Source organism: Eschrichtius robustus, chromosome 4, assembly GCF_028021215.1.
Source record: "Eschrichtius robustus isolate mEscRob2 chromosome 4, mEscRob2.pri, whole genome shotgun sequence".
In the NCBI taxonomy this organism is placed as follows: domain Eukaryota; kingdom Metazoa; phylum Chordata; class Mammalia; order Artiodactyla; family Eschrichtiidae; genus Eschrichtius; species Eschrichtius robustus.
The window spans coordinates 132686725-132701918 of record NC_090827.1 but is presented as its reverse complement, the minus strand read 5'-3'; the positions used below and the strand labels follow the sequence as shown (position 1 = coordinate 132701918).

At 39.1% G+C, this 15194-nt stretch overlaps 1 protein-coding gene across 2 annotated transcripts in view; it reads left to right on the top strand.

Annotated features, from left to right (window-relative positions):
• LOC137764326 (uncharacterized) overlaps nucleotides 1-15194 on the top strand; it is a 52009-nt gene that overhangs the window by 2798 nt on the left and 34017 nt on the right. The window lies entirely within an intron of this gene.

The following is a 15194-nucleotide window of genomic DNA, read 5'->3' as shown; positions in this document are numbered from 1 at the left end:
CTCTTGTTAATGTTAATAGCAGGCATGGCTGTGATCAGGCCCTGCTAATTGTGGAACCCCATCCCTGTCTTCTCATTGACTGTTGACCCAGATAGGACCAAAAAAGTTCCTCCATCAGTCTTGACATGTGAACTCTGAGAGAGAGTAGGTCTTTCCTTCTCTAGGATTATAAACGTTAAGGACCATGAAAGTCTAGAACTATGTGGGGCCATCTTGCCACCACATGGAGAGAACCTGTTTGAAGATGAAGATGAAGTCAGACAGAACTGAGAAATAAGAGAGAGAGAGAAGTAGATCCTTTACATAGAAATAGCTTGCACCAAATTGTTGGATTTCCCGGTTGATGAGCCAATACATTTGAGTTGGTCTTTTGGTAAGTGTGTCCAAAAGAATACTGACTAAATACACTTCTATTAGAAGTGTTTGAAGAGGGACTTCCCTGGCGGTCCAGTGGTTAAGACTCCACGCTTCTACTACAGGGGACATGGGTTTGATCCCTGGCCAGGGAACTAAGATCCCACATTCCTTGCGGTACAGCCAAAAAAAAAAAAAAGGAAGTCTATGAAGAGCCATGTTGTAGAGCACCTTGTGAATAAGTGGATGAATGACCTATTTCACAGCACATCTGTTGAAAGAAATTAATGGACAGATCACTAAATAAACAAATGGAAGCTTACATTTTATTTACTATATAATATGTCTGCCATGCAATTTGTCTATATAGAAATTGGTTTTCCAGAAATTATCCTGGAAAGAAATAATGCAAAATGTTAAGATGATTATTTCTGGGTAGTGGGATTCTGGGAAATTTTTTTTCTTTTTGAAGTTTTTTTCTTTATGAATTTCCCAAATTTTCTGTAAGGCATATGAATAGCTTTTATGATCAGAAAGAGTTAAGAAAAAAAAAAAAACTTACGTTTTCCTTTTCATGTTCTGACACACTTAACTATTTCTTTATTTAGAGGAATTTTGGCATTCAAACATTTCATCAGAGACATTGGTTGTTGTTTTTCAAGACTCAATCTGGAAACCACATAGTCAATATCTGAAAAGGTTTTATGCATTGACAAATGCTGTGGTCTGAATGTTTGTGTCTCCCCAAATTCATATGTTGAAATCCTAACCCTCAAAGTTAATGGTGGTTCAAGGTTGGAGCCTTTGGGAGGTGAGGGTGGAGCCCTCCTGAATGAGATTAGTGCCCCTATAAAAGAGATCCCACAGAGCTCCCTGGCCCCTTCCACCACATGAGGATACTACAAGAAGTTTGTGAGTTGAAGGAGAGCCATCACCCAACCACGATGGCACCCTGATCTCAGGCTTCCAGCCTCCAGAACTCTGAAAAATAAATTTCTATAGTTTATGAGCCACCCAGTCTGCAGTATTTTGATTATAGCAGCCTGAATGGACTGAGACAACAACAACTGAACACTAATAAGTCAGATGTAGTGTATATTTTGCTTCCATATTTTTTCATTCGTATAATAAATAAAAACCCTCAGCTTATCAAGTTCAGTTCTAGTTTCCACTGAATAGTTGAAAGAGCTTCCCCTTTCATTCTTATCAGTCACTACGCTCAGGAACCTATCTCTCCTATTATTGTTAAGCTTTTCTATATGTTGAGAGGAATAAAAAATTATCAGTCTTCAACTTATCATAAATACAACAAAATAAGGGGGAAGAGAAGCAGGGGACATGTTGATTTCTGCTGCATACTGATTGTTGTACTATGTGGGTAATCCTGGACACAAAGAAAATTATGCATATGGCTCTGTCGCAGGCACGTGACTGAATTCCTTTGATCTATTCTCATCTACAAAAAGAAGATTCATACTCATTGATACAAATCTGTAGGAAATTATGTGGTTTGGTGTCTAAAGAATAAATACAAACCAGCAGTTCTGTGCCAGTTAGATTTCTACAAACAAAATCATATCTGAAATAGAATTAGAAATAATAAAATAAAATAATAAAAGTAGAATATATTATTGTGGGCTAAACTCGTAACTCAAATAACTATTATGGGAATAGTCCCCCCGTACACCCCTGCCCCAAAGAAGCCCTTGTCCTAATTCCAGGAACCTGTAAATATGCTACCTTGTAAGGCAAAAGTTATTTTGCAGTTGTGATAAATTGGGCATTTCAAGATGAGATTATCTAGGTGGGTCCAACGTAATCACAAGGTTGCTTAAAAGAGGGATGTGGGCAAGGGAGAGACAACAGAAGCAGGGGTCAGTGAGGAGAGAAGTTGCTATACTTCTGGCTTTGAAGATTAAGGAGGGCCTGCAAATCAAGGAATATGGGCAGCCACTAGAAGCTGGAAGATGCAAGAAAATGGATTCTCCCCTAGAGCCTCCAAAATGAACGTAGCCTTAGGGATACATTTTAGACTTCTGACCTCTAGAACTGTAAGATAAGTAAGATAATAAACTTATGTTGCTTTGAGCCACTAAGTTTGTAATAATTTGTTACAGCAGCAATAGGAAACTAATACAGATTGCCAGATAAAATACAGAATGCTAAGTTACAATTGAATTTCAGATAAACAATAAATAGCTTTTTTTTTTTTTAGTATAAGCATGTCCAATTCATCCCAAATATTGCATAGGACATACTTATACTAAAAAATTTGTTTGTTTATCCGAAATTCAAATGTAACTGGGCATCCTATATTTTTAAACTAAATCTGGCAACCCTAAATTATTATAATTTGCCTTATTTATTCATGTATGTATTAATTTCTATCTCTAGTTTTATATACCAAGTTTTCTTTTAAAGGAGGATGCTTGTGTTCATCACAAACTATATTGTTGTGGGGAGCTTTGGTATTCATGAAGCTATTTTTACCTGAAGATTTCTCACTGCAGTGTGAAGATATGTAGTTGAAAATACTGGGTGGCAAAGGCTCTTTTTTGTATGTTAGAAGGAACTTCCTCTCTGCCACAATAGGGAAGTCTACAGATAACATCTCATAATTTTAAAGCTATAAGGGGCCTGAAAGGTCAGGGCTAGTACAGGGCTTGCAGGTGAAACGAAGTCAGGGTCCAGGTAGATTATAAATGAGTGAAGCTGGTTAGTTTAGGACTATAGGAAGTGATGGGGACTGTGGTGACCTATACAGCACATGCCCTGTTTAAAGGGATCAAAATATGGTTAAAACTCTCTGAGAGCGAAACAAAACATGGACTGCTAGTTTGCTTAGGCCCTCTCTCATAGTCTCCATCACCCCAACCCATCCAAATAAGCTCTTATTCTAAGTAAACACAGTGTGCTTGCCAAGCAGATGCAGCCATCTGAGAAGTTCCTCAGTCCCTTTCAGCCAGATTGCTGGTCCCAAGCTCCTCCTTTGTAAGTTCCAGAATGTCTACTGAGAAGATTTCATCTTTAAAAACCATCAAAATTCTTGCAACTTTTAAATGTGATCCACTGACCAGTAGCATCAGCATCACCAGGGTGCCAGTTGAAAATCCAAATTCTCAGGTCTCATTCCAGACTTACTGAATCAGAAACTTTGCAGAAGAGGCCCTGCAGTCTGTTTTAACAACCTCTTCAGGTGATTCCTATATGCACTGAAGTTAGAGAAGCCCTGATCTAAATTTCTTGGAGAAAGAGGTATATACCTGGTGTTGTGCATAGCCCTGGGATTCCCAGTCTGTTTTGTGCAAAATATACCTGCAGGTGTCATCCACTCCCCTTTCCCCAGGGGCTGCTGCTAACTGAGGGCTTACAGATTTCAGGAGTGAGGCAGAGGCAGAAAAGGAATTATGGACCTCCTACTATGTGCTAGGCAGTGTGATTGGTGCCAGCAACGTTGTGCCTTCCACACAGTGATTTCCAACTTGCTCTTTACTCATTTTGCAGAAGGAGAACTTTCAGTTACAGTCTAAACCTGAGCTATATTTTAGCAGCATGGATTTTAAAAACTTAATAGACGTTTTTCAGAGCACAGCAAAATCGACTGGAAAATACAGAGTTCCTAAACACCTCTCCCCCCACCCCCAAAATACATACACCTTCCCCCACCATCAACATCCCCCATCAGTGTGCTATATTTGTTACAACTGACAAATCTACACTGACACATGATTATTACCCAAAGCCCATAGTTTACATTATGGTTCACTCTTGCTGGTGAACATTTTGTGGGTTTTGAAGAATGTATAATGACATATATCCACTATGACTGTATCATGCAAAATAGTTTCACTGCCCTAAAAATTACCTGTGCTCAACTTAGTCATCCCTCCCTCTCCCCTAACCCCTGTGGCAACAATTGATCTTTTTACTGACTCTTTTTTGCCTTTTCCAGAATGTCATATGATTGGAATCGTACAGTAGTTAGCCTTTTCAAGTTGGCTTCTTTCACTTAACAATATGCATTTAAGGTTCTTCCATGTCTTTTTGTGGCTTGATAGCTCATTTCTTTTTGTTTCTGAATAATCCATTGTAAGGATGTACCACAATTTGTCTATCCATTCACTTATTGAAGGACATCTTGATTGCTTCCAAGTTTTGGCAATTACAAATAAAGCTGCTATAAACATTCATATGCAGGTTTTTGTGTGGACAAAAGTTTTCAATCATTTGGGTAAATACCAAGGAGCACAATTGCTACATCGTATGGTAAGGGTGTGTTTGGCTTTGTAAGAAACCTGCCAGACTATCTTCCCAAGTGGCTGTACCATTTTGCGTTCCCACCAGCAATGAATGAGAGTTCTTGTTGCTCCATTCTGGAACCACCATTTGGCATCAGTGTTTTGGATTTTGACCATTGTAAAATGTGTGTAGTGGTATCTCATTTTCATTTTAATTTGCAAGTCCTTAATGACATATGTTGAATGTATGAGCAAACATATGCTTATTTGCCATCTATAAAACTTTGATGAGGGGTCTATTTGGATCTTTTATCCATTTTTTTAGTTGAGTTTTACATTTTCTTATTGTTGAGTTTTAAGGGTTCTTTGCATATTTTGGATAATGGCACTTTATCTGATATGTCTTTTGCAGTTTTTTCTCCCAATCTGTGGCTTGTCTTCTCATTCTATTGACAGTGTCTTTCACAGAACAGAAGTTTTTAATTCTAATGAAGTTCAGCTCATCAAAATTTTGTTCGTGGGTTGTGTCTGTGGTGTTGTATCTAAAAAGTCACCTCCAGTCCCAAGATCCTCTAGACTGTCTCCTATGTTCTTGTGTGTTGTCTACTTTTTCTGCTCGAGCCCTAGCATATTTATTATAGTTCTTTTAAATTCCTGGTTTGATCATTCCAATATCCTTGCCATAACTGAGACTGGTTCTAATGTTTGCTCTGTCTCTTCAAACTGTACTTTTTGTCTTTCAGTATGCCTTGTAATTTTTTGTTGAAAACCAGACATCATGTACAGGATAAAAGGAACTGAGGTGCATTGTGATGTGTTGATAAGGTGTGGGGGAGGGGAGCATTCTACAGTCCTGTGATTTGGTCTCAGATTTTTAGTGAGCCAGGGCCCTTGGGCTGTGACCTTTACAGTGGTCCTTAGGTGAGACCATAAGGCTAGGGGGAGATAGAGTTCGGTCTTTCTCTTTTCCTAGGTTAGTGAGGCTCTGGTAATATCCCAGTCTGTGGGGCTCTGTTGAAATAGTTTCTGCTGGGGGCAGGTCTTGTTAAGAAGGACAGGGTGTTCTGGTCCTGTATCATAATGGCTTCTTCCCTTGCCAGAAGCATGAGGAGATTCCTCGCCCCCCCCCCCCCGCCCAGTCTTCACTGTGAGAGCCAGGTATGGCTTCTGGAGGTAAACTCACAAAAGCGTTGGAGCCACCCTGTGAGTGCCTCCCTGCTGGAGTTTTTAAAATTTATTTATTTATTTATATATATATATATATATATATATATAGATAGATAGATAGATAGATAGATATAGATATAGATATAGATGTAGATATATATATATATATATAGATAGTTAAATTTAATTTTATTTATTTTTTTATACAGCAGGTTCTCATTAGTTATCCATTTTATACACATTAGTGTATATATGTCAATCCCAATCTCCCAATTCATCCCACCACCACCTCCCCGCCATGTTCCCCCACTTGGTGTCCATATGTTTGTTCTCTACATCTGTGTCCCAATTTCTGCCCTGCAAACTGGTTCATCTGTACCATTTTTCTAGGTTCCACATATATGCATTAATATACGATATTTGTTTTTCTCTTTCTGACTTACTTCACTCTGTATGACAGTCTCTAGGTCCATCCACGTCTCTACAAATGACCCAATTTTGTTCCTTTTTTATTGCTGAGTAATATTCCATTGTATACATGTACCACATCTTCTTTATCCATTTGTCTGTCAATGGGCATTTAGGTTGCTTCCATGTCCTGGCTATTGTAAATAGTGCTTCAGTGAACATTGGGGTGCATGTGTCTTTTTGAATTATGGTTTTCTCTGGGTATATGCCCAGTAATGGGATTGCTGGGTCACATGGTAATTCTATTTTTAGTTTTTTAAGGAACCTTCATACTGCTCTCCATAGTGGCTGTATCAATTTACATTCCCACCAACAGTGGAAGAGGGTTCCCTTTTCTCCACACCCTCTCCAGCATTTGTTGTTTGTAGATTTTCTGATAATGCCCATTCTAACTGGTGTGAGGTGATACCTCATTGTAGTTTTGATTTGCATTTCTCTAATAATTAGTGATGTTGAGCAGCATTTCATGTGCTTCTTGGCCATCTGTATATCTTCTTTAGAGAAATGTCTATTTAGGTCTTCTGCCCATTTTTGGATTGGGTTTGTTTCTTTTAATATTGAGCTGCTTGAGCTGTTTATATATTTTAGAGATTAATCCTTTGTCTGTGATTCGTTTGCAAATATTTTCTCCCATTCTGAGGGTTGTCTTTTCATCTTGTTTGTAGTTTCCTTTGCTGTGCAGAAGCTTTTAAGTTTCATTAGGTCCCATTTGTTTATTTTTGTTTTTATTTCCATTACTCTAGGAGGTGGATCAAAAAAGATCTTGCTGTGATTTATGTTATAGAGTGTTCTTCCTATGTTTTCCTCTAAGAGTTTTATAGTGTCCACTCTTACATTTAGGTCTGGAATCCATTTTGAGTTTATTTTTGTGTATGGTGTTAGGAAGTGTTCTAATTTCATTCTTTTACATGTAGCTGTCCAGTTTTCCCAGCACCACTTATTGAAGAGACTGTCTTTTCTCCATTGTATATCCTTGCCTCCTTTGTCATAGATTAGTTGACCATAAGTGTGTGGGTTTATCTCTGGGCTTTCTATCCTGTTCCATTGATCTATATTTCTGGTTTTGTGCCAGTACCATATTGTCTTGATTACTGTAGCTTTGTAGTATAGTCTGAAGTCAGGGAGTCTGATTCCTCCAGCTCCATTTTTTTCCCTCAAGACTGCTTCGGCTATTTGGGGTCTTTTGTGTTTCCATACAAATTGTGAAATTTTTTGTTCTAGTTCTGTAAAAAATGCCACTGGTAATTTGATAGGGATTGCATTGAAACTCCCTGCTGGAGTTTCAGCTCTCAGATTTGTCTACACTGAGCCTCCAACTATTAGTCCCTTACAGCTTAGGTTTCCTACCACAGGCTGCTTCCTGTAGAGGTTTCTATATGTGAGTTTCTGCTTTGGTAAATTGTGGTCTTCAGTATCTCTCTGTCTGCCTCTCCAAATTCTGCGGCAGTGGTTTGTCCCGTGACCTCACTTCTGTGATGAATCTAAGAAAAGTTGTTGATCTTTAGTTTGTTCAGCTTTTTTCTTGTGTGTAGACAGCAGGACATTTCCAAGCTGACTTTGTGTTGGACCAGAAACTGGAAGTCATATGAAGTAAAAATTTAAAATAGATTATTTTATTTAAGAAACATGAATATAACACTTACTATATGCCAGGCCCTGATTTAAGCACTTATAAATGTTAATCCTAATAATTACCCTATGAGGTAGGTGAAATTATTATCTGTTTTACAGATGGGGAAACCCAAGGCACAGAGAGATTGAGTGATTTTCTCAGGGTCACACAGCTAGAAAATCATACAACCAGGATTCATACCCAAGCAGTCTGTCTCTAGAGACTGTATTCATAACTATTACACTGTCCTGCTTCTTGTAAATGGGAATCCATTTCTATGCCAAGTGTATGAACTTCACCTTAACAGTGAATCTGCTTATTTTTTCTCTCTGTATCTTAACTTTCCTCTCTTGATTACTTTGCCATTGACATCTATATAGAAAAGAAAGCTGCTATTATTAGATTATCCAAACTCAATTTCTTATGCTTAGACTTGACACACAATTAGAAATACAACCATGAAGTAGGGTTCATTAATATAAAGAGACATGAGATCCAACTGTAATCCCAAAGCTTACATACAAGCAAGAGTGAGATTAATATTGCGCTTTTATTAACAAGCAGTAGAAGCTGTACATGCAGACGCGGTATTTGTTCTTGACTGAGAGGCTCCTACAGACTATGTCATTTGTACAACATTCACCACTCTCCTTTAGCCCAAAGCCCAGGGAAGCTGCACCTATATCATGACCAACTCTTTATTCAAATGAATGATTTCAAGGGAAAAGTTTCTAGTTTTTCTTGTTTTCACCCTGTTTTCCTCTTCTTAAATTTGCCTAGGAAGAAAGGCTTAGGTTGTTTCAGAAGCAGCAGCTTCAGCAGAAGTGGGAAAACACCAGATGATGCTGACTCTCCAGGAGGTAACAGTGGACAACCAAGGCCGAAAGGTGGCATCATGTGGCCTCATCTCTTTAAGAAGAAATATGGTATTGTCCTGAGATAGTACTTCAGTGGCAGGCCGCTTCTAAGATGGCCCGCAGTGATCCCCACCTGCTTGCCTTCAGGGCCTGTGTAATCCTCTTCTTTGAGTGGCTTGCCTCTGGCCAGTAGAAATCTCAGAGTTGAGGGGATGACGCTTCTGTGATTAGACGGGTTGCAACTTCCATCCCGCCAGCAGATTCTCTCCCTTGTTGGCTTTGATGATGCAAGTTTCTACGTTGGTGGGCCCATGTGGCAAGGAACTAAGGATGTCCTCCAGCCAACGGCCTTGTAGATATTGAGACCCACAATCCACAGCACAAGTGGAATTGAATACTGCCAAGAATCACATAAGTGAGCGTGGAAACAGGCATCCTAAATTAAGCTTTCAGATGAGACCCCAGCCCTGGCCAACATCTTGATTGCAGCCTTTAGAGAGAACTGTAAGCAGACCCAGCTGAGCTGTGCCTGTATCCTGACTCACAGAAACTGTGATAATAAACGTGTGTTGTTTAAGCTGCTAAGAAACAATAGACAGCTAATGCCATTCCTACCACAAACTCTTCTCAGGTAAGCATTACCTTCGGACTTCATGTTTCATTGGCCTAGTCTCATCTTGTTGATGGTGCAAAGAAAATCTCCATTTGACATTTTTTGCAACCTTTGAATCCATCAAAATACTGCTAAAATAGTTTATGAAGAAGTTTGTAACACATAAAGTGCTAGATCTGTATCACTGAAGTGTGCTTTCTTTAGTGATCAGGAACATTTTTTTTTTCAAGATTTAATTTCTTTTATTTTTGGTTGCGTTGGGTCTTTGTTGCTGAGCGCAGGCTTTCTCTCGTTGCGGCGAGCCCAGGCTGCTCTTCATTGCGGTGCGTGGACTTCTCATTGCAGTGGCTTCTCTTGTTGCAGAGCACCGGCTCTAGGTGTGTGGGCTTCAGTAGTTGTGGCACATGGGCTCAGCAGTTGTGGTGCACAGGCTTAGTTGCTCCACAGCATGCGGGATCTTCCCGGACCAGGGATTGAACCCATGTCCTCTACGTTGGCAGGTGGATTCTTATCCACTGCACCACTGGGGAAGTCCAGGAAAATTTTTAATGATGTCTAGGAGGTGGCCTGAAAGGAAAGCATGGTTTGTATCTCAGTAATCTTGTTTTAGTTAAGTACTACTGGGTTAGAACTATAATTTCTACCTCTGCCAATATAAAATGCAGGGGAAAATGACTTCTAATGTGCAAATGGAAAATCCTTGACCAACTTTGCTTTTACTTAAAAAAAAAAAACAAAAAAAATCAAAACTGAGCCTGAAAGGGTAATTTATTGAAAGTCACTGACAAAAATCCATTCAGAATTGGATTTTTTATTTGATCTGATAATGTTATCTGAAAAGGTAGAATACATCTTGGAAGCTCTGTTATGAGTACATATCTGTAAGAAGAAATAGTATCTGCTTATAAACAGGGACTGGAAGGGAAAACTGAAATTAATAGAGATTATATATTACATCTGATCATGGCATTTTTATTTAATTTTTGTTTCTGGTATTACTGATAAGTTAGATTGTATAACAAAAATATGTAAGAATTCAGTCACTTATAGAAATATGTTTTGTGAACATACTATGTGCCAGGCTTTATTCTAAGTACTGGGATAATGTAGTAAACAAAATAGACAAAGTCCCTTGGAGCTTTTGTTATAGAGACAGGTGGACACTAAGGTAATCAACAAACAAGCAAATGAAAAATGCCTGGCAGTGATAGGTGATAGAAAAGTAAAGCCAAGCCAGGCATGTGTAAGGGAGAGTGACCAGGAGGATACTGTGCAAACAGCATCGTCAGGAAGATAGCCTCCCTGATGAGGAGGCATTTGAGGAGACATGGAAATGGGGGCAATGAATGATTACGTCAGTGGACTTGAGCATTCAAAATGACTAAATAGGCTGTGAGGAAGCTTGCTGGAAACAAGTAGGGTGACTTCTTTGAGGTTCTTTGGCAAGTACTCAGTATAGCTGGGTGTGGTTTCTTTTTTTTTTAATTAATTAATTTATTTATTTTTGGCTGCGTTGGGTCTTCATTGCTGCACGCAGGCTTTTCTCTAGTTGCGGCGAGCGGGGGCTACTTTTCGTTGCGCTGTGTGGGCTTCTCACTGCGGTGGCTTCTCTTGTTGCGGAGCACGGGCTCTAGGCGCCTGGGCTCCAGGAGTTGCAGCTTGTGGGCTCTAGAGCGCAGGCTCAGTAGTTGTGGTGCACGGGCTTAGTTGCTCCGCCGCCTGTGGGGCTCGACCAGGGCTCGAACCCGTGTCCCCTGCATTGGCAGACGGATTCTAAACCACTGGGCCACCAGGGAAGCCCTGGATGTGGTTTCTTGAGAGGGAGTTTAATGGATAAAGAGCCCAGGCTCCAACTGCCTGGTTTAAATGCCAGCTCTTCAACTTGCTAGCTGGGTGACCCTGGGCAAGTTGTAAACCTCTCTGAAAATAAAATGGGGCTGATAATACCCTCATAAAGTGGTCATGAGAATTAAATAGTACATGAAAAGCATTTACAACAGGTGTCAGCCCATATTTAACAATGATAAACATTAGCTATGGTTCTTACTAAGTTTCCTCTATTACAATATTTATTCTTTTTCTTTTTTTAAAAAATTTTTTGGCTGTGCCACACAGCATGCAGGATCTTAGTTCCCTGACCAGGGATCGACCCTGTGCCTGCTGCAGTGGAAGCGCAGCACCTTAACCACTGGACCACCAGGGATAAATTTATTCTTTTTTAAAAAAATTTTATTGAAGTATAGTTGATTTACAATATTGTGCTAATTTCTGCTGTACAGCAAAGTAAATCAATCATACATATATATATATATATATATATTCTTTTTCATATTCTTTTCCATTATGGTTTATCACAGGATATTGAATATATTTCCTTGTGCTATACAGTAGGACCTTGTTGTTTATCCATCCTGTATATAATAGTTTACATCTACTAATCCCAAACTCCCAATCCTTCCCTCCCCCACCCCAACCCCTTTGACAACCACAAGTCTGTTCTCTATGTCTGTGAGTCTGTTTCTGTTTCATAGATACGTTCATCTGTGTTGTATTTTAGATTCCACGTGTAAGTGATATCATATGGTATTTGTCTTTCTCTTTCTGACTTACTTCTCTTAGTATGATAATCTCTAGGTCCATCCATGTTGCTGCAAATGTCACTATTTCATTCTTTTTTTTATGGCTGAGTAATATTCCGTACAGTATTTATTCTTTATTAAATGAGGTCAGCACATGTCACTCTCCAGAGGTATAACCATATGCCTGTTAAAATATGAAGGCTATAGCCTTCAAATTTGCAAACCCAATTTCCTAAGTAGCTTTTCTGGCTTCTAGGAAAGTTTCAGAACACGAGCCCAGAAGTAGCTTCCCAAACAACTTAGGTGTAAGGTACATTGTTAAAACAAAGGTATAAAGAAGTGAGTAGATGTCAAGGATTCTTTGAAATCATCTAAGAATGTCACACATTTTAAAAATGTAAATTTTATAGTGGTTTAGGGCATGGGCTTTGGCTTCAGTGTTGGGTTTAGATCCTGGCTTGGGAAACTGTAGTGTCTTGGACACATCTTACTTCTCAAAATGGAGCTGTTACAGCTGATACTCATAGCATTTATTATGTGCCAGATACTTTCCTTAGATGTTCACATACATTAGTTCATTTAATCTTCACAGCCCCTTTTGAAGGGAGTTACTATTATTATTATTATCATCATTCCCATTTTACCGATGATCAGCATGAGGCAGAGATCAAGTGACTTTTCAAGGTCACACAGCCATTTAAGTGACAGAGTCAGGTTTTTGTTTTTTGTTTTTTTAAAATTATTTTTGGCTGTGTTGGGTCTTCATTGCTACACGTGGGCTCTCTCTAGTTGTGGCAAGCAGGGGCTACTCTTCGTTGTAGGACGCAAGCTTCTCGTTGTGGTGGCTTCTCTTGTTGCGGAGCACGGGCTCTAGGTGTGCAGGCTTCAGTAGTTGCAGCACATGGACTCAGTAGTTGTGGCACACGGGCTCAGTAGTTGTGGCTCACAGGCTCTAGAGCACAGGCTCAGTAGTTGTGGGGCACGGGCTTAGTTGCTCAGTGGCGTGTGGGATCTTCCCGGCCCAGGGATCGAACCCGCGTCCCCTGCATTGGCAGGCGGATTCTCTAACACTGCACCACCAGGGAAGTCCCCAGAGTCAGGATTTGAAAGAATGCTGTCTGGCTCCAAGTCTGTGCACTTAAGCTGTACACTCCACTGCCTCTTGATAATAACAGTTTCTACCTCATAGGTAGAACTGTATTAATAGAAGTGGTGTATAAGCACTTAGCATAGTACAAGATGCAAAGTAAGTGCTCAATAAATATTTGTCAAAAGTCATAATAAATTATATCATAGTAAATAGAATACCTGCATACTCTATTATGGCTGAACGGTTCAATTATTTTTACTTTTTAAGGTTCTCTTGTGTATATTACATCAGCTTTGCAAGCCCATTAGCCTAATAACCCTATTTTGATAGGACATTGGATTACCTGGCAAAATTTGTTTGTACTGAGCCCATGCTGGCTCCTGATGGTCACCTCTTACATTTCTAAATGCTCACAGACCATCTGTTTGAGAACCTATTTTAGAATTTTGCTTGCAATCAGTGTCAAGCTCATAATTTACATATTTGCTTTTTTGCATTTTTTTTGGAACTTGGGGAACTTCTAGCTCTCTTCAGGATGAAAATCTGGTTTACATTACTGGTATACATCATTGGTGATGAAGACTGTTAGAAATTTTCTATATAATTTCAATTTTTTATTAAAGTAATGAGATAACGATATTGTACTCAAAGAGGACTTGAATCATACAACTAGCAACTCACTCCTATTTCAAACCCATAGCTATATCAAACTGTGGGGCTGATCCAGCACAAAATAAGATTACTCATCTGTTAGAGGAAATTTTCCAGCAGGAACAGAGAAATTTAGGTAGGATATGAGTCATATAATCTGACATTTTTCTGCTGTCTAAATAAATCCTATTTCTTTTAACTAAACCATATGCTTTAAAGGAGTTAAAAAGAAAATATAAAATTTTTATACATTGAAACCCTTGACCAATTAGAACTTTTATACATTTGAATTTTTGAGTTATAATTGACTTCAAAAATAGGTCAGTCATTTTCTTTGCAGTAAACCTTTTCAACTGCATGTTTTCCTTAATAATTTCTGATCATCTAAATACAGCAAAGAAATTCAGCTCTGCATACTTCTGTTTGCTGTGTATAGATGGTATTGTCTAGAGCAAAAGCTAGTAGTAAAAGCTCTGAAATGTTAAAATGTACAGTCCGTAGTCTCCCTTCTTAAATTTTCCAAAGGTCAATTGAGTTGTTAGGAGATGAGAATTAAAATTCATAACTTCAGTTGGCCAAGTCAGCATTTCATTTCTACAGTTTACATTTAAAATGCTAATAAGTGGCTTCCATTTCCATACAACAGCTGGAATCCAGGTACCATTGAAATGGATTAAATCTTGGTCACCAAACATTAAGTTGCCCACCGCTCCCCTTTCCTCTTTTACCTTTTGGTCTAATGAGGGCTTCAGGTAAGTTGCAGTGCCACTACAAAGGATGGGAGTGGGAAGAGAAGGAAAACAAGACAGAGCAGACTTGGTGGATCTTAGAAGAACATAACCTATTATTTGAGGATTTAAAGTGTGTGTCAGTATGTGTATATGCATGTAAGTCTGTGTGTGTGTGTGTGTGTGTGTGTGTTTATGTGACATTTAGATTGATTTACACCTCCTTGCTGTTAAAACCAGTGAAAACTGAAATCTCTTACTTGGCTTTTTGGTAGCATTTGATGTCATTTGTCTTCTTGAGATACTTGTTTCCCATGACTTTGGTGACTTTCTTGAAATGCTTTTTTATCTTTCGTGACTTCTAATTCACCTGATTTTTCTACCTGTCATTCCTTTTCAATCCCTTTTGGGTATTCCTCTTCCTCAGTTCATGTCTTAAGTGTCAAAGTTTCATGGGATTCTGTCCCAGAAAATGTTTCTTTTTATATACTCTCCCCAGTTTTCCACTTCCATGGTTTCAATGACCAGCTATCTGCTGATTACTCCCAAATGTATTGTACCAGCCCTGACCTCTTCTGGACTCTGAATGCCTCTAGATGTTCTATGGACATTTGAAATTCATTATGTCCACAACTGAACTCATTATCTTTCTTCCCAAGCTTTTTCTTTCTTATATTCCCTCTAGAGAATGGCAACACCCCAGTAGCCAGTAAGCCAGGGTGGCATTCTCGTCTCCTTTCTAACCACACCCACCTCTTCTTGTAAATCACCAAGTCCAGTTGAGGCCACCTGCTTAAACACCTAACCCATTTGTTTTCTCTGATCCTATCATCATCA